Genomic DNA, 19,967 nt, shown 5'->3' on the forward strand with positions numbered 1-19,967 from the left:
AAAAAAAAAAAAAAGTGTCAGTATTTGAGGGAAATATCCTCAGTGTTTCTGGCCAAAACAGAAATAATTGATCTCAGGCCCTTTTTAGCGCACCACGTTGGGCGTCAAAATGTGGTGGTTTTCCTGGAGGCAGCCTTAGTCTCAGTTGAAATAAATAATTACTCCATTATCGCAGCCAGCTGGTAAAAATGTAAACGTTTATTTCTCCTTCCAAATTAGCCCGGTTAGTTGAGGCTTATCTCTCTGCCTGGCTCCAAGAGATCTTGCAGCTTTGTCCTTGGCTTCTGCCTCTGCTTTCTTCAGCCTCCAGCCAGCTCCAACTCGTGGCTTCTCAATCTCCAACTGAGGCGAGTACTCTTCTGTATCTCCCAGAGTGCTCTGTCTCCAACCCAGTCAAAGTTCCCCAGAGCTCTCTCGAGTGGCTCATAGGAACTGAATTTATGCTACTTCTCTGAGAGTGGGATTGTGGGATATCTCCCAGCATGCTCTCTGAAATCTCCCAAACATGTGAACTCCATTGAGTTCTTAGATACTTATGAGCTCTCTAAAGGTGTGAACACAAGCATTGTTTCCATCAGCTGTACTTAGTACCTAGTTCAAGTTCTGGCCCAATAACTCTTTCTAAGATTAAATTAACTCCAATGGCTTAACATTTTGTAAAGATTCCAGCAAATTGATATTTAGATTCATTCTGAGCCAATCAGGGCCCAGTGATCTAGGGAGGCCTGGCCTGGGACCTATTGTTGAATAACAATGAGAACCAGAATGATGTGGGTTGAAAGCATGGTCCTAGCTTTGAACTCCAAGATATCTTGGGAGGTTTGGGGGATCAACATTTACATTCCTCTAGGCAGAATACCTGCAGGTAAGGATATGATACTGTATGTGGACAGAGGCAAGAGAAGGGAAGGCAGAAGGGTGGGAAGGAGGGAAGGAAGGAAAGTAGAAAGGGAGAAAGGAAGGAATAAAGAAAAAGTATAAAAGAAAGGAAGGAATGAAGAAAGAAAGTATAGAAGGAAGGAATGCAGGCAGGAAGGAAGGAAAGGAGGAAGGAAGGAAGGGAAAAAGGAAGGAAGGAGGGAGGAAAGAAGGGAGGAAGGAAGGCAGGTGGAAGGAAGAGAAGGAAGGAAGGAAAAAAGAAAGGAAGGAAGGGAAGGAAAGAACAAAGGAAGGGAAGGGAAGAGGGAAGGGAAGAAGGAAGGAAAGGAAAGGAAGGAAAGAAAGGAGGGAGGAAGGAAGAGTTGTGTTGCCAAACTGGTCAGTTCCAGTTGGGTCCCTGGTGGGACAGTTCCTACTATTACTCACAAAGTTTTTCTGTCCTTGTTGATTGTCCATCATTTTCAAAGAGGACCATAACATCAGGTAGACTGAACTTTTAAAATCAGGACTTTAGCAAAAGGAGGCAACTCTGGATCTCCTCAAATCATTTATTAATAATCGTTTCTCTCAGCTGTGACCTTCTCCGTGCTTGCTCTGCATTCCTTTCTCAATTTTACCTTGCACACTCTCTCAGCCTTCAAAATGCTGTTCAAAATCTCCCTTGTAACTGAAGCCATTCCTGATTTTTGCCCCCACTGACTGCTACAGCCCTCCCTCTTAAAACACCTTGACTGCAATCACTATTTATTCTCCTTATATGTATTCCATACACATATAGAGATATACTTGATTTTTCCTCATTTAAAAATCAGATCCTTGAGATTGTTTCATGCTCTGTCTTTGTATTCCTAGCACTTGGCATAATGCCTAACACATAGTAGGTGATTAATAAACACTTGTTGATTGATTCCTTAATTCTTTATGAAAATAGCATTCTATTGACTTATAGGTAGTATTCTAGTGCTGTTATCAGTGAAAAGTCTGTAACGATCTCTTTCCCTTGGTGGTCAAGGGATTCCTGGGAGTGTCATAAGGGATACCTTTCAGGGTATCTGTGAAGTCAAAACTATTTTCATGACGATACTAAGACATTTCAAGTTTTAATATGTTATGTATTAATGATTCACATAAACAAATTCCCTTTGTAGTCCTCAATAGTTTCTAAGAGTTTAAAGTTCTGATACCCAAATGTTTGAGAATCTTTAGTTTTTGATGACCTTAGGGTACTCTTTCCTGGGCTGTAACTGAAACCATCATTATATATTTGGATTATTATTTTATATTTATTCAAAATAAAGCTCAGATATAAATTGTATTTATTATCTTCAGTCACAGTATGTTTTGTTTTGTTTTTTTTTCTTTTCAATTCAGTTTTTCTGCTGGATTAGCCCTTCACATTCATGTGATCCTAGACAAAGAAATTTATCATTTGCAGAGCTCTTGCATTTTTAAAAATAACACCATTAATTTCCTTCTGGGGTACAGCTGTTGATTATTGTTGATTAAAAAAGAACCCAGCACCTCAATTACTATTTTTAAAAGCATGTACTTTAAAATCAAAGGAATAATTCTTTGAGAAATATGTTACATCCCACTTTATTACTTTCTTGAAGATAACTAAGGCCTCTTGTAAGAAGGTACCATAACTGCTGCCTCCCCAGGGCTTTTATCCATGGATGGTGGTTTTATTGAATTTTGATTCAACATTTGGTCTCCTCTTATGCTGATATTTCTGCCTACTTATATTTTTAAAACTATGCTTGAGAATTTCAATTGAACTTGCATGTAGAATCTCAAGGCTGGGTTCTGCTCTTCCAGCAATAGATTTTGATTGAAACTGTTTAGAATGAGCGCACTCTAATGGCAATACCGATCAAATGAGCACACATTTACAAGAGAATTTGTTCTGACCTTTAATCACTCCTTATCTCTGGTAACTGAACAGGAGACTTCCATAATGCTTCATGTGTCTTGCCACAATTGACTTCCATTTGTGAACTTCTTTCATAGTGCTTAACTATTAACTTTCTCTAGCATAATATTGACGAATACCATCTCCCCCAGAGATCCCCAACTAATAGCCCTTCTCATTTTTTTTTTTTTTTTGCAGAACATTGGGTCATAATATAGAGCAATCCTTCCTTCTTTCCTTCCTTCCTATCTTTTTTCCTCTTTATTTATTCCTTTCTAAATTTTCTTTCCTTTTGTTTTCTTTCTTTTGTATTTTGTTCCACTTTTCCTTCTCTTTTTGCATGTATTTTTCTTTCACTTCAATATAGTAATTTCTTTCATAGATGAATGTCTTGCTTGATATGCACACACAAAATACACATATATGTTTACAATCACACATGAAATTTTTGTAAACAAATGTTTTGGAGGCAATTATTAAGATGGGTAGTTGTATCATTCATCTTGGAGAAAAAAGAAGCATTGAAAATACATTTTATTTTTTTTTTTTAGAAGCTCTTCTTCATGTAATAAACACCAGTGTCACACTTTGTGAATCCCCAGAAACTAATTTCATATAATTTCCATGTCTATCAAGAACTTCCCAATATTTCCTTTAGACACCAGGAGGAACAGTTTTATTATTTATCCTTGAGTATTTCAGTATTACAAAGTATATCTGGGGAGTGTTGAATGTTTCAGGGTCTCTATTTAAAGAGGTGCTATGGGTCCCACAGTGACATGTACTCCCTCTCTTTTTCAGTTTTTCTTTCTATGGATAATTTTTATGAGAGAAAAAAAATAACAAAAGAACAGAAAAGTCAAGCAATATAAAATTGAATTCCACCCCCTCCCCCCAACCAAGTGCTCTTGCAATTGAAGAGACCATTTGATTGAATACTGCTCGAAGAAGACCTTTGAAGGGCACAGAGCAAAGGTGGGGAGTTTGGGGAATGCCTTAATCATCCACCAATCTGCCCTCTGACACTAATAGCTTGTTTGCATTTAATTTCTTTCTATAAATGAGTAATAATGTTTAAGGATTGAAAGGAAGACCTTTAATTGACAAGTCAGAAAACAGTGTTCAAAAGCAAAGCTTTCTTTCGATGACAAGGGCACTCACTGGAAAATTAGACTCAATTAAGAATGGATATCATCAGGAACCTTTTGTCATTTTCCATGAACTTGTACCTTTAGTTCAGTCATTTAAAACATTAACTAGAAAATACTTTAAAAAGAATTAAAGACAAACATTTTGGCATTGTGGCTTTGTAATCCTGCTTTCATGTGACTGCTTTTGGCCCACTGACACACAAAAACATACTACTTCTCCTCAGCTGAGTCCTCCAGCTTGGCAATCTCCCAACACTGTTGGATGATTGTCCCAAACCTTTTTCACTCGTCTCAAGGTTTAAACTTTGCCCTCATTACTTCCCTTGCTGCAGATCACCTCACACCTGAGAAAGACACCCTTCACCTTTCTCATCTTTATTGAAGTGTTTATCTAGATCTTTTCCACCCATTCTCTTCCTCCAGTACTGCTTTTCTAGCTGCCTATAAGCATCCTCTGTTTTCCACCATTTTAATCTCTCTGAGCTGCAGTTTCTACATTTATAATAAACATCTAAAAGCTGAAGTATATCACTCACTTGGCTCAAAGATGCTCAGGTCTAATTAGTATTTTCACAACTATAAAGCATGATGGAAAGTCAGTTGTTATTGTCATTACTACCTCTATTTTCATTTCCCTTGGAAAGGGAACATATTTCTTTTCCCTTTTTTTCTCTCCACTCTTACTTCATCAGACTAATGTTCTTTTCTTTCTCTTTCCAGTTCTGCCAACTTTTTGATGAAATTTGTATCAACTCAAAAATGTTGTACAAAGTAAGAGGTGATATCATATAGGTCACAGAAAACTGACCTCTGAGCCCTAAGAGCTGGATTAAAGTCTTGTCTCTGGCTGGGCATCAATCACTTTCCTCTTTGGTGTCTAAATTCCTCTTTAAGACTGACATTTGAAGCAGGGGCACAGTGTTTGGATGTTGGGTGTAGCTACAATGACAGATGGAGAACCATAGTTACATGTAATACATTTTACCAGGAGTTTGGGATTTGAGGAGAGATGGGTTAGAAGCTCTTCTTTTGAGTTGGTGAAAGGATCAGTATATAGTTAATTAATTCAAGGTGAATGTTCTAAGCACAAGGATGAGGTTGAAGCATGGTCTGAAGAGGGAATGATCATTGTTAAGCTTTTTATTTACAAAACATATGCATGGATACTTTTTTAACATTGACCCTTGAAAAACCTTGTGTTCCAAATTTTCCCCTCCTTCTCCCCACCCTCTCCCCTAGATGGCAAGTAATCTATTATATGTTAAATATATTAAAATATATGTTAAATCCTATATATATATATATACACACACATAGTTATACAATAATCTTGCTGCACAAGAAAAATCAGATCAAAAAGGAAAAAAATGAGAAAGAAAACAAGAAAGAGTCCCATCCGTCAGAATTGATCAATATATAATCTTCTTGTTGCTGTGTATAATAATTTCCTGATTCTGCTCATTTCACTTAGCATTAGTTCATGTAAGTCTCTCCAGGTCTTTCTAAAATCATCCTGTTTATTGTTTCTTATAGCTTGCGAGAAAAGCTAGACCAAAAGGGGAAAAATCCCATGAGAAAGAAAAATAAATAAACAAAAAAGGTGTAAATACTATATTTTAATCCTCATTCAGTCTTTATAGTTCTCTCTCTGATGTGGATGGCATTAGATGGCATCAAGTCTATTGGGATTTCCTTGAATCATGGCAATGTTGACAAGAGCCAAGTCCACCACAGTTAATAATCACATGATCCTGTTGTTGCTCTGCATGATGTTCTCTGATTCTGCTCACTTCATTCAGCATCATCAGTTCATCTAGGTCTTTCTAAGCTTTTCTGAAATCATCATTAATTCATATACCATAACTTATTCAACCATTCTCCAACTGATGGGCATCAGGGTAGGCTTCTTTAAACACAAAAAGTTATGTTGAAGTTGAAATGAGATGATTCAGGCCAGGTCCAATGGTCTTGTGATGGAGAGAGCCATCTGCACCCAGAGAGAGGACTGTGGGGACTGAGTGTGGACTACAACATAACATTTTGTCTCTTTTGTTGTTGTTTGCTTGCATCTTCTTTTCTTGATCATTTTTTTTCCTTTTTATTCTTATTTTTCTTGTGCAACATGATATCTGTGGAGATATGTATAGAAGAATTGCACATGCTTAAACTCTATGGGATCACTTGCTGTCTAGGGGAGGGGATAAAAGGAAGGGAGGGTGAAAAATATGGATCGCAAGGTTTTGCAAGGGTGAATGTTGAAAATTATCTATGCATATGTTTTGAAAATAAAATTTTAAAAAAGAAAGTTGAAGTTGAAATTAAAGTTGGAACCAGAAGAGGTTTCAATATAGTCTATTCAGAGAATGAGGATGAAGGCAATGGTGCTGACATTTTCCTACTAATTAGGCTCACAATTTTAGGCATGTTTTCCTCCTTTCCCTTCTCCAGCCATCGCCTTAGTTGCCAATTTCTGTTGCCCTGACCCTTGAAACATCTCTATTATTCCTTCCTTTCTACCCTCACTGCCCCTATACCAGCTGTCCTTTGTAATTGCTCTCCTAGATCATTACAGCCTTTCACCCAACAACCCTGTCTTTCATTTCTGCCCAAGGTATTCCATCCTACACCTACATGCCCAGATAAATCTTTCTCAAGCCTGATTTGACTCGAGGCATTGCTTTGATCAGTTACTTTTAATGATTCTCCCCAAAATACTCAATCAATTTTTGTTTATTGAAGACCTTCCATAGCAACCTTCCATAGCATGATATGGTCTGCCCTTTTTTATTCTAGACAGTCATATTCCCTGCATATGTGCCAATCTTTGCAAAAGTGAACAGTTTACTATTCTGAAAAAAATAATCCTGTATATTTGTCCAGTACCATCTTTGTTCTAGCTCTTGGTTCTATCTTTTTTTATAGTATTTTATTTTTTAAAACATATATAAAGACAGTTTTCAGCATTCATTGCTGTAAGGCTTTGTGTTCTAAGTTTTTTTCCATCTCTGATCTCCTCCTTCTCTAAGATAGCAAACAATCTGCTATAGATCAAATAGGTGCAATCCTTTAAAACATATTTCATATTTGTCAAGTTTTGCGAGAAAAGCTAGACCAAAAGGGGAAAAATCCCATGAGAAAGAAAAATAAATAAACAAAAAGGTGTAAATATTATACTTCAATCCCCATTCAGTCTTCATAGTTCTCTCTCTGATGTGGATGGTATCAGATGGCATCAAGTCTATTGGGATTTCCTTGAATCATGGCAATGTTGACAAGAGCCAAGTCCACCACAGTTAATAATCGCATGATCCTATTGTTGCTATGTATGATGTTCTCCTGATTCTGCTCACTTCATTCAGCATCATCAGTTCATATAGGTCTTTCCAAGCTTTTCTGAAATCATCCTGCTAATCATTTCTTATGGAACAAGAATATTCCATAACCTTCATATATCATAACTTATTCAGCCACTCCCCACTTGATGAGCATCCACTCAAATTCCCAGTTCCTTACCACTACAAAAAGAGCTGCCACAAACACTTTTTGGCACATGTGGTTGTTTTCTTCTTTTTTAATAATTGCTTTGGGATATAGATCCAGTAGTGAAACTGTTGGGTCAAAGGGTATGCACGGGTTTATAGCCCTTTAGGCATAGTTCCAAGTTGTTCTCCAGAATGAATTTCACAGCTCCACTAACAATCTTGCTTTTATCTTGAATGTCTTCAAAAACTCTTCTACCTCACAATCTCTGCCTGTTAGCTATCAATATTTTCTCTCTCTTTTACAATGCCTCCTTTTGGAAACGTTCCTTTATCTTCCATCTCCTCTAGCTAATCTGATTTCCTCTTTGGACTCAGAGCTACTTTGATTTTCCTTCTCACATAGCCTCCACACATATACGTATACTTAGGATTGTATGTATGTATATGTGTGTATGTACATATGCACTTTTGTATCTGTATACATATTCTGCCTTCTACTTGACTTATTCTGAATATTAAACTAAAAGCTCCTTCAAGTCAGAGCCCATTTCTCTCAACTTTTCTGTGGCACTAGAAGCCAGAGAGGGATTTCAATAGAGCTGATTCTAGAATGGAGAATCCTTTGCATTCAGTAGATAATCAGAAAATATTGACTAAATGAATAAATTAGTGACTGCATGAGTATGCCTGAATATTTTGTGTGCACATATATCTATACTGAAGAGATATTTGGGGAAGATGGTAATACTCAAGTATCACAAAGTCTCTGAGATGATCAAGTCTCTTATCAAGGTGATTAAACTTTGTTTCATTCTAAGTAGTTTGTTTTGTTGTATATTTTTAATTGCAAAGAGCTTTCTCAGGAAAAAGAGTTTGAAATGCTGAGAGTGTTGCTCAGTATGAATCAAGCCCTTGTATAATATTGCCAGAAAACATTTTAAAAATTCAAAATCACAGATACATTTTGTTTTTCTGCAACAGAAACTTTCCAATAAATAGCCAGACCAAATCCCTTAAAGATATTGCCTTGCTCCCAACACATCACACACATACACAGACTCACACATATACATACCCCCACATACACGCACACATTCTCACCCCCACACACAACTGATTGAAGTTAAATGGTGGACAGAACATGTGCATTAACTCTGGCAAGGTTATATTGACATGGACTGTTGTAATTGACATTAGGTTGGTTGTCTTTTCGCATTGACTTCATTTTTCATTGCTCTAGTCTTTCGGTACGTGGGTTTTTGCATTCTGTGTTACTTCATATAACTTCCCCCAGATTTCTCTGCTTTCATCATAGTCATAATTCTGAGTGCAGGATGATTTGGCTGTAGGCATTTATCACAATTTGTTCAGGTATTCTTTAATCATTGGGTACCAAATTTGTTTCTAGCTTTTTGTTATCTCACATAAACATCTGAGTGTATGAGGAAATGAATGAATGCAAGCACAAAATTATTCTTAATCACTTATTTTTTGTCCGGCACTCTACTAAACTGTGAGCATACAGATACCAAAGTGAAAGAGTCTCTGCCCCAAAGAAAGTAACTAGGTACTAGGAAGAGTCAAAATCTAGAAAGAAATACTATTGTAGTATTCATGAAAGGGTTCACGTAGTCAAGGGGATGGGGAGAGGCTCCACAGAATAACCTTCTCTTCTCAGAGCAAAGGTCAAATTGATTTACTTCTCATACCAGGACAAATGGTGAAATGTGCTAGTGGTTGTGGAAGTGGTTGACTTGGGTGGGAATGTAAAACATGGTCTAGTTTGGAGTCAGCTGCTTATTATAGTCTGAGAGCCTTGGCATTCATACTCTCTCCAATCAAGACAGTTTAGCTGCAGGAAGTACAGATAAGTGAATTTCCTAAAACAGGGAACCAAGGGCATGACTAATGAAACTCTGGGCTGATATTGATGTCCTTGGGATATAAAATAAACCCTGGGTTAAAACCCTTGACCAAGTGTGCACCATTCCAAATATTATATAGTGAAGTTAGATGTAACATTCTACCCTCCACACTTTTTTTAGTTGAATTGCATTTTATATAAACTTCCTATTCATTATAATTCATCGAGTGGGCAGGAATAAGATGTATGTCCACATAGTTTATTTTAAAGGGAGGGGGACAGTAGAAAGGATGGAATACTGATAATTTGTCTAATTTGTACTTGAAATGGGCTATGGTTTTATTAGTAGGAACAGTTTTTTAAAAAGCTCTGATTTATTTTAATGTTGACATTTTAATTTTTTCCTAAAATATGTTTCAATTTAATATATATCTGTGTATCAATATGTATATGTATATATATACATATATATGTATATGTATGTATGTATTTATTTAGCCACTTTATGCCAGGCTATGCTTCAAGACTTGGGGAGAATAAGAAGTTTTGCCTATTTGTAGGAGCCCACGATTTCTATTAAGAGGATTTGGCATTGAAACATATAAACAAATACTAGATAGTGTGGGAATGAAGAGGGGACAAATAACAAAAGAGGAGGAACCAGGAATAGTTATGAATAGGATTGTTTCTAAATGAAATAGAGCACATATTTTCTAGAAAAAAATAAAGGCTCAACTTGTAGATGTATTACACCTTGGGCCTACCATGTTTAAATTACTGTTTGTTAAAAACTAAAACTAAAACTTAAAAAGGAGTAAAAATTGAAAAGAAAGATATTTAATATTTCTTAGTGAAGTTTAAAGTGCATGTAGCTGCAATAGATAGAGTTCTGGTCCTGGAGTCAAAAAGAATCATTATCCTGAGTTCAAATCTGATCTCAGACACTTACTAGCTGTGTGATCCAGGGCAAGTCACTTAATATCTTTTGCTCCAGTTTCCTCTTCTGTAACATGAGCTGGAGAAGGAAATGGCAGATCCCTCTAGTATCTTTGTCAAGAAAATTTCAAATGGGGTCATGAAGAGTTGGACATGATTGAAACAAATGAATAACAACAACAAAAGAAGTTTAGATGTTAAAAAACTAAATCCAACGAGGCCAAAAAATCCCTCAAGACATTTTGGCCAGCAATCGTGTGTTAATCTTTCTGAGAAGAAAGACATTGCATCCTAGATTTGTAGCAATAAGGGATGTCAGAAGTTAGGTAGACCGGCCTTCTTATTTTGCAGATAAGGAAAGAGAGGTCCAATAAAACTGTCACTTGCTCAAGGTCATATGAACAGTCAGTGCCATAGTTGGAATTTCAGCCAGAGCAAATGATGCTGGTCTGGAATGAAAATTCATTTACCAAACACAATGGAGGAGAAAGATTGAAGATTGTGAGCAACATCTCTGACAAAACTCTCCAAAATGAACAGTTGAATAGAAAACAAGTGTGCAGAGAGAACCAGCTATGACAGAGTGTTGAGTATTGGCTTATGAGAGATGATTTTTGTCATTGGGGATTCAGGTTCTCCAAATCTGCAAAGGCTCTTTGACAGAATTTGGCCCCCATTTGAGTTGATGATGATGATAAGTGGTGATGGTGATGATGTTTATGATTGGTGGTGGTGGTGGATGAGATGTTATGAATTAGGATAATGATGGTGATGATGAAGCCTATTAAACTGTTTACTTAGTTCAAGAAGGGTAGTTATCTGTATCAGTAGAGGGAAAGACTGTAATTCATAAAATCATTGATACTTGAATTCTATAATATATAATTGAAATGCATATGATTGAAAAAGGCCAGAGTGGGAGCTGGTCAAGTAGTAAGAATGATACATTATATCTAGATACTCATACCTTTATATCTCAACAAATGATTGATATAAGGTTTTAAAAATGGAAATAAGGTTTTAAAATGGAATAAATCCTTTAGGGAAATATTTTCAGATAATCAGGCAAAGATTACAAAAGATGGGAAAAATAAGGGTCTTGAGATATATGTTAACAGAGTGTGGCAGATTCATTTAAATACCAAAGGGAAACATACAATGTGACTTCATATTTTATAATTTAAGTAAAGTCCTAAGCTCACAATCAGGAAAGCTTTGGGGAGATGAACACACACACACACACACACACACGCACACACTCTTTCCCCAACACATATATCAAGAGTTGATCACTGCAGGCTGGTAACCATGTTTCTTCTTTTCTACCATGCATGTCACAAATCACTTAAATGACACAATTTCCTGAACATTCTTTGGAGAATATCTAGTTTACAAAACCAGATGGTATCTTCATTGACTTCATTTGGCCCCTTTCTATTCTGAATACAGAACATTTTAACATGATGTGTTATTATCTGTGTTGTAATTGAATTTCCCCACCCACCCCATCTGTAACATTTAGCCATTTAGTGAACCTGGCCAACCTCAAACTTTTCCTACAGAGCTCATGTGCACATTACCATTGAATTAGGTGGACTCTGTGGTCCACCTGGACGACTCTGAAAGGTCCCTTGGAAAACCACTGGAGCATGAGATTGGATCATTAGGCAGATTTCATGACCATAAGACTGCCAGATCAGCCCTAAGCCTGTTCCAGCACTGTTTGGACTGGCCACGATCCTGCACATTAGTACAATAAGCAGATTGATAAAAGGAATGAATGGATAGGCTTGTATCTAATATGCAACTAGACTGTGTCTGATTGGCCAGACTCTTTAGCACTATGCTTCCTAGTACAGAAATTCAGTTTGTGATTGATTGATTGAGTGATAGGCTTGTGTGTAAAGGTGTGTAAACCTGCCCATCTTCTACTATCTATGTTGGCTTCTAAGTCACTTAGTGGGTCATGTATTGCTTATAGTCATTTCTATATCTTTTTCACGTGGACTTTTGCTAGTTGAACTCTATCCTACATCTTTAAAAAAAAGATGAAGATTTCAGTATATGAGTCAATAATAAATTTCACTCAACCTCCATCCAAATTTAAGAAAGCATAATAAAAGAGACATTTATGTGAGCCCTTTGAATGGGAAGAAGTGATCCCTTCCATTGCATGGGTTTCTTAGAAAAAGTCAGGTCTGGGAGGGGTGTCAGATAGCATTCTTTGTCTCTGCTTTTCATCCACTGAAACTCCCTGTATTTATCATTAATTTGAATAAAAAACATAGAAATCATGTGGATCAAATGTTCATGTGGAAGAATTTGATACTGTGTTAAATAACTGAAGCCCATTCCTAAGATATTTTGACAGGTTAGAGTAATCAGCAAGATTCTATGTGGAAATTTCATAAGAATAGTTGTAGTGTCTTATTCTTGGGTTACTCATTGTCCTATGCTTCAAAACATTTACCCTTTGAAGATGAAGAGGCTGATCTGTCTTCAGCAGTGTGACACTGCTTTCATCTTCCAAAGAATTTCAGAGGATAACGAAAATGGTTAAGAACAATGACTTCTGCCCCTTATTTGATCTGTTTGGTGTTTTGTGTTTTTCTTGGTTTTCTTTCAATGGGAATCAACCAGAGTAACTACAGAATATAAGAATGGAGATTGAATTTGAAGAGAGGTTTTGGGCTTGGGTAAATTCAAAGGCATTTTTGTATGCCTGTAAAGTTGTAGGAATGAGCTAGAGATTGGAAATGGTAGAGAGATGATTCCTTTGGGAAGCTGTGAGGATAGTTTGATTGAAATTGCCTAATTTGGTTTCTGGACAATGAGTCCTAGCAAGAGCTTCATCTGAGGTATTTCTCTTCAGTTAGAGAATTTAGTGGAAAAAGTCAAGTGAGAAGCTCTAGGAAGAAGGAAAGATCATAGCTAATAACAGTTGCTTTGCTGTTTCAGAAAAAGCCCTGTTAAAAAGCAGTGGAACCACTAAGTGATTTTATATGATTGCCTGTTAGCTCTCTCATTCTCTTATCACATTCACACAATAATGGGAACAATAATGGGCATGCAGTAAGAACAGGCTCAGGTTGTTACCTCAGTTCTGATACTAACTTGATGAATCTGGGTAAATCTTGGAATAGTTCTGAACCTCTATTTTTACTATTTTTTAAAATAAAATATATAATATTTTATATCATATATAATAAATAAATAATTATAGATAATAAATAAAAATATATATAATAAAATATAAAAAATTTATAAAAAAATTTACTATTTATCACATAGTAATACTTTTACTATTTATTTCATAAAGTGCTGGTGAGGAGTTGGATAAAGCTCAAATTCCCCTTAATTGCTGCAGAAGACACTTTGAGGGGTCTTATGATCAAGAAAAAATATTGATCATTTAGAAAGTGATGGCAAAAATAATTGAGTATACCAGGTTGTAATGTTTGGGTTAGCTTTCTGGAGGTCCTCAGGATCAGCTCCAGTCCTTGGTCTTAGTGGAGATGTGATAAGAGAGCTATCAGGAGGTTGGTCAAAGATGTTATGTCTCATTTCCAATCCTCTCAGCCTTTAAATACCCTATTACAATTACAGCATTACAGCATACTGAATATTTGTGAACTAGAGGACTATTACATCACCATGCTAAGTACTAAGTATATATGTGAATTAGAGAACCATTATCTCATCAGTTCCACTGAGTTAACACCTTGTTGTAAGTATCCTTGTTTCAAGTATACTTCTCCAGAGTTCTAGAGCTTTTCACCAGATCTTGCCCTGCTAGCCATGAAATATTAAAAGAACCATAAGTCAAGTTTCTATTTTTAATTAACTCCTCTTTAAGATATTTATAAAATATATATGGTCAAGAATTTCATAGAAAAAAAAAAAGTTTAGGTGAGTTGTACTCCATAGCTATCGAGAGAGAGCCCATCTAATAATATCATGTATCTGATTAAATTTGATAATGATCTCTTATCATTTAAAGGAACAGTCTTATTTTAAATGAAATATATTCTGGGATTGATACTGTGAATTTAATGATATCAAATATGACTTGAATTCCAATTTATAAAATATTGGGGAAATTAATCTGATTATTTTCCAAGTGTCTAAATATAATTTTGTAAATAGAAATTCACTTTACACTCAACATTCCATAAAATGCACCTTCATCTAGGTCATTTAGAGAAATGTCACTCACTAAAAGTATACCTGAGACCTCCAGGAGTTAATTTATGTTTATTGATCTTCAAAATAAATTAGCAATGGAAAAATGAACATTCTTATTAGCACTTATCAAAGAAACATATCGATTTATTATGATAAATTGTTAAATGGGTCCTTGCTCTTTACTGATAATTCATGTTGGAATGTGATACCCTCGCCAAGCTATAGTCACTCTGCTGACATCTTTCAATCTGGCACTAAAATGAAATGAATTCTCCTCAGTTCTCTTGTACTGAAATGAAGCACAGAGACTTAAGGGCATGGTGCATGCCATGAATGTTTGATATTTTATGGTTTCTTCACTGCAAGGATATTATTATTCAATATACTCTTATCATGTGGATCTTTCCCCAAGGGCTTGGGGACCATCTAGGAAATGAAGCAGTGATAACTTAGAGCCAGCATAGTTTTTTATCAAGAACAGGTCATATGAGACCTGTTCAATTTCCAGGTGAATATACTAGTAAATCAGGGGAACTGTGTAGATAAAGTTTGCCTCAATTATAGCAAAGCATTGGACAAATTCCCTTATATCCTCTTCTTGAGGAAAGGATGGTGCAATACGGGACAAATAATAAACTTAAACTAGTATTAAATGTGGAGTCCTTTGTGGATAGAAGGAGAAGACATTTTGGTAGGGAAGGTGACAGTATTTCCTAATGGGATTGGCATTAATCCAAAGATAGATCCTCAAGATCAGTAAAATAACTAAGCATTTATTAAAGACCTCCTTTGTTCCAAGAACTATTCAAAGCACTGGAAATGCAAATACCAGGCCCTGCCCTAAAGAAGTTCACATTTTAATGGGGAAAAATATCCATATAAAAGCTATGTAATGAAGGCTCTTGATTACTCTCTCAGAGCCCATTGACAGTGGCAAGTTGATTTCTGAGAGCATGAAAGATATTTTTCCTATTAGGGTTCTAGCAGATCTTGAGGGATTCCTTTCCTCTTCCCTTGTACCTTTTCCCTTCCCATCTCCTTCCTTCCTTTTCCCTTCTCTTCCTCTACAAGTTCATACGAGTACTAATCAGCAGAGTCAGTATTTGAATTCAAGTCTTGGGACTCCAAATTGAACATTCTTTCCACTATTTTGTGCTTAAATAAATATTGTATCAAGACATAGCATCAGTCAGGTGAGATAGCATAGGTCAAAGGTGAAGAACATTTTGAGGGATTTGTGTATCAATCCTGAGTAAGAACTGGATTTTTCCATTTGGCATTTACAGACAAGCATTGGATTTGGAGCTGGAAGTCTTTACTTATCACATTCTATTGGCATGACCTCAGAAGAACTACTTCTTTCTAGTCCTCAGTTTCTTTATGTATAAATTGATAGGGTTAGATTGTCAGATCATTATGAAAACAGCAGGCAAATAATATACATTTATTAAGAGGTTACTTTTTGCTAGGAAAACAAAGAAAAAATAAAGCAATGTTTTCCTGTAAGGAGGAGCTTACATTTTATTCAGGGAGACTGTGGAGGGGTGTGTGTGTGTGTATGTGTGCAGTACATGTACATATTCATATATATATACATGCATATTCATATATACACATGTACATATGTGTATATAGAAATATAATTGTATTAACAGATACATTATATACAGAACAAATAGATCATTTAGGATTGGGAGATACCAGCAGCAAGATCAACAAAGGACTTTTGTAGAAGGAGGTGGTACTTCAAATCAATGGTACAAAATGGCAGCCAGGATGTCACATCATCTTGATAGCTTTAGGAGAAGCAGAGAAGAGAGCCATGGTATAATATCCTGGTTAGACTATAGCTGGAGTGTCATGTTTAAGCCAGGAGAGCCTATATTTTGAGGGATGAAGCATTAATAAATCAGATTATGCTCTACAGTGGAGGTGACAAACATATGGCTAATAATTCTCCTTAGTGGCTCAAACCAGATTCAGATATAATTGAGAAATAATTAAGCAAATAAATAAAAACACAATGCAACATAGACAATGTTATTATGTGGTTTTTGTACGTTAGTATGTTGCCCACAGCAATCCTTCTGTATGGTTTATTAGCCTCCATTTCAATTTCAATTGATACCACTGAGGTAGAGGATGGCAGCCCACTCTGGGGGAAAGCTCTGGCCCTCATAGATTTAACGAAGGTACTAGGGATGTTAAGAGAAGAAAAGGCTTTGGGGGAATAGGAGAATTCTCATCAAGTCTCTGAAGGGCTTTCCCATCGAAGAAGAATTAGATGAGACTGGATATTAAAAAGAACATTGCCCTCATGGCTAAGCGACTTAGGGTCAGACTCCATGGTTAGTACCTGCAAGATTACTGGCTAAATCCCTTAGCTTCCCTGTCTCAGCTATTCTCATCTGTACAATGTTTTGGCTGGGTTAGGTGGCTTTGGGTGTCCTTTCAAAGTATGTATCTTTATTCCTACAAACCAGTGATTTTTGTTTGGTTTGTTCTCAGAAAACAGAGAAGTTGAAAAGATTCAAATTCAGCTTTGATAACTTAGAGATAATTTTTTTAACCTTTTTCATCTGATTTTTCTTTTGCAGAATGATAATTGTAGAAATATGTAGAGAAGAATTGCACATGTTTAACATATATTGGATTACTTTCTTCTAGGGGGAGGGAGGGAGAAAAAATTTGGAACACAAGGTTTTACAATAGTGAATGTTGAAAACTATCTATGTATGTATTTTGAAAATAATAAAAAAAGAAAACTAAAAAGAAATAAAGGAAACTTAGATTTAGCCCAGAGGAAGCTTGGCTCACCTGAATGAGTTCAATTTCATTCAACCAAATAAGCATTTATCAGGTTTCTATGTTCTCCCAGGGACTGTTCTAGATTCTGAAGATACCAGCTGCAAAGAAGCTTGTATTGCCCTGAGGAGAATAGGGAGCCACTGGAGCTTTTTGAGGAGGGGAGTGACTTCATTAGCCACACAATTTGGGAATAACCATTGGGTAGTTTTCAGATACATGACTTGTTGGCAGAAGATGGATGAGGAAGATTAATTAGGAGCTATTGTAATAGTCTTTTTGGGAATTGAGGTGGTGATGATGTGAGTAGAAAGAAAAGGACCAATATTAGAGTCAGAGTTGAGAGGTCATAGCAACTGAGCTGTGGTGTATGATAAGGCTGAAGAATAGCAAATTGAGGATGACTTTGTGGCTTCTTCCTAATTGAAAGTTTTGGTGATTCACTAACCACAGAATTTTGCAAAAATATTTTACCCAAATGGTCCTAAATTGTAAAGGCAGTGATGGTTGTAGCATGTAGGTCACTGGAATTGGATTATGTAGGGTGGGGAGTGATGGTTTCCCTACAGGATGACTCTCCTGGAGTTAATGAAGCCCAGCAGAGAGGTGACATCATAGCAAGACTCTTGTGTCATAAGGGGCCACAGGAGCCCAGCCTCTAATCCTGCCATGTCCTCAGCATGCAGCCCTTTATACATTTATTAAACAGGGTTCCTGGTTGCATTTGCAAAATGTTCCAAAGTCTTTTGTTGCACAGAATTACATATGTAGCAGCAAAATCTTACTCTCCCGCCTCTTATAGTTGGGATGCTGCCCAGCTGGATTAAACACATCTCTGTGGAAATCAAGTCTCCTGAGTTGAGTTGACTTTCCTGCTCTCTGGTTTGATTTATATTGGAAAAAGATCCATACAGCAACAATAGTGCTAGGGAAGGAACTTGAAAGTGAGGAATTGAGGATGGCTTTATCAGAGAACATTCAGTTCCACAGGGAGAAGCTCTTTGTGGCAGGGCCCTGCTATATTTCAGTCCCCTTAAATATCACTTTGAAAGTGGTGTGCAAGGGATCAATGTTTGCTGGGAGACTCTCCCAGGTCCTTTGTGTGCAAACCATCAGTTTGGACACCGATTTGAAGACTGGCTCGTGAATGCTTGTCTTCCACGATATTGTCTGTCTGTTTGCGAAACTTCCTGGAGGGATGGATTTTATGTCAAATGAAAGAAGCATCAAGATGACTGGGACTTAATAGAATTATTTCCCATCTGGGAAAGAGTTGAGGAGAGGCCGAACACAATGTCACGGCCTCAAGAAAGGAAGGAGCCGCTTCTCTGGCTTCATTTTTTATATTTTAAAGATTCATTCTTTGCTCGTTCAACAAGCATCGATTAAGGTACTCTACTAAATGCCAGGTACTGGATGCTGGAAACACACGGACAAAAATGAAATAGCCTTTGACCTCAAGAAACTTATATTCTACAGAAAGGGTTCTAGGCATGACTATTCTGACTTTCCAGACCCCAAGGCACAGAGTGCTGAAGCAGTGACCCCAGCATCACCCGTTAATGTCAGTAGTGGGATTGAAACCCAGAGCAGTCCTCCCCTCCCCACCCCACTTCAGTTCCTTCTCTTAGCTACAGGCATGGATCTTTCTCTAGTCCACCTTCTCTGGCATTTGTCTTTTGTTCTTCCTCTTTCTTCCTCTTCCTCTCTCTCACTAATAAGACATCAAAGCTTGTGTTGGTGCTGCCGGATGGGTCCAATATAATTTTAACCCCCTCCAAACGACCCGGGTGTTTTTGTTGTTTCCGAGAAGTGGCGTCAGGCTGCCGATATTCCAGGATGCGCACATATTTTGAAGATAATTCATAATGAAAGGATGCATATTGAACTGCTGGGAGTGAAAAAGATTGGATCAAAGCCAGTTGAAAGCGAATGCTGTCAAGGTTGGTAGGTGCACAGTTTGATCTTCCTTTCTTTCTCCTATATCTTTCTGCAAAGGCTGTACAATTATTTGTATTTATTTCCTTCAAAGAGAATCCTTTGATGCATTTTTGGGGGGGTAAAAATCCAACAGGGCCCAATTTTCACATCACTTATTATACAGACAGCATTATGGAGCTCTTATGTGCCTTGAGCACTGAATGAATGATGCAGGGGAGGAGGAGGATTCTTTCTGTACCCCAATAGATGGGTTTTTCTGACAGTTATGAAAACCCCACTAGCATTCTGCTTTCATTGAGCCTTTAGAGTGAGGGGACAGGAAGGCATTCATAAGGAACTGAGAACCAGTAGAAGTGAGTCAGAACAATGGCAAATGACGTTTGCCTGAGATAATGGCCAGATGTCAACAATAAAAGCATTAACAGCACCACTACCATCATCAAGCATTTAATGAACATTTGTTGTGTGCCAGGTACTGAGTTAAGAGCTGGGAGTACAAGGAGAGGATGTTGCAAGGTACAGAAGAAGGCCCATAATTCTTGAGAGGAAGGGTGGTGTGCCTGATTTAGCTAGTCTTGGTCTGAAACCAGTTTAATGTCACCTGAATTCAGGTCTTGGGCAAAAAGCTTCTTGTCCCTTCCTGAAGGCTGATGTGAGTTGCACATTGATCCTGAGGAAGCCCATGTTTAACTTCCTGAGAAATAGTTGAGGGAAAGAGGATGGATTAAGGAGGTAGGAAGTGCCACGTGCACCCAAACTGTCTTAAATTGTCACGTGTAACTTATGCCAGGACCTAAGTTTGGTCTCTTCTA

The 19,967-nt window shown here is 37.0% G+C and overlaps 1 long non-coding RNA gene across 1 annotated transcript in view; it reads left to right on the plus strand.

Moving 5' to 3' along the window:
* The first annotated feature begins 746 nt into the window (after positions 1–746).
* LOC116419642 overlaps positions 747–19,967 on the plus strand; it is a 101,277-nt gene continuing 82,056 nt past the window's right edge. The window contains exon 1 of the long non-coding RNA XR_004229903.1: positions 747–865. This is a non-coding gene — a long non-coding RNA (uncharacterized LOC116419642). The remainder of the gene's footprint in view (positions 866–19,967) is intronic.

This window comes from Sarcophilus harrisii, chromosome 5 (assembly GCF_902635505.1).
Source record: "Sarcophilus harrisii chromosome 5, mSarHar1.11, whole genome shotgun sequence".
In the NCBI taxonomy this organism is placed as follows: domain Eukaryota; kingdom Metazoa; phylum Chordata; class Mammalia; order Dasyuromorphia; family Dasyuridae; genus Sarcophilus; species Sarcophilus harrisii.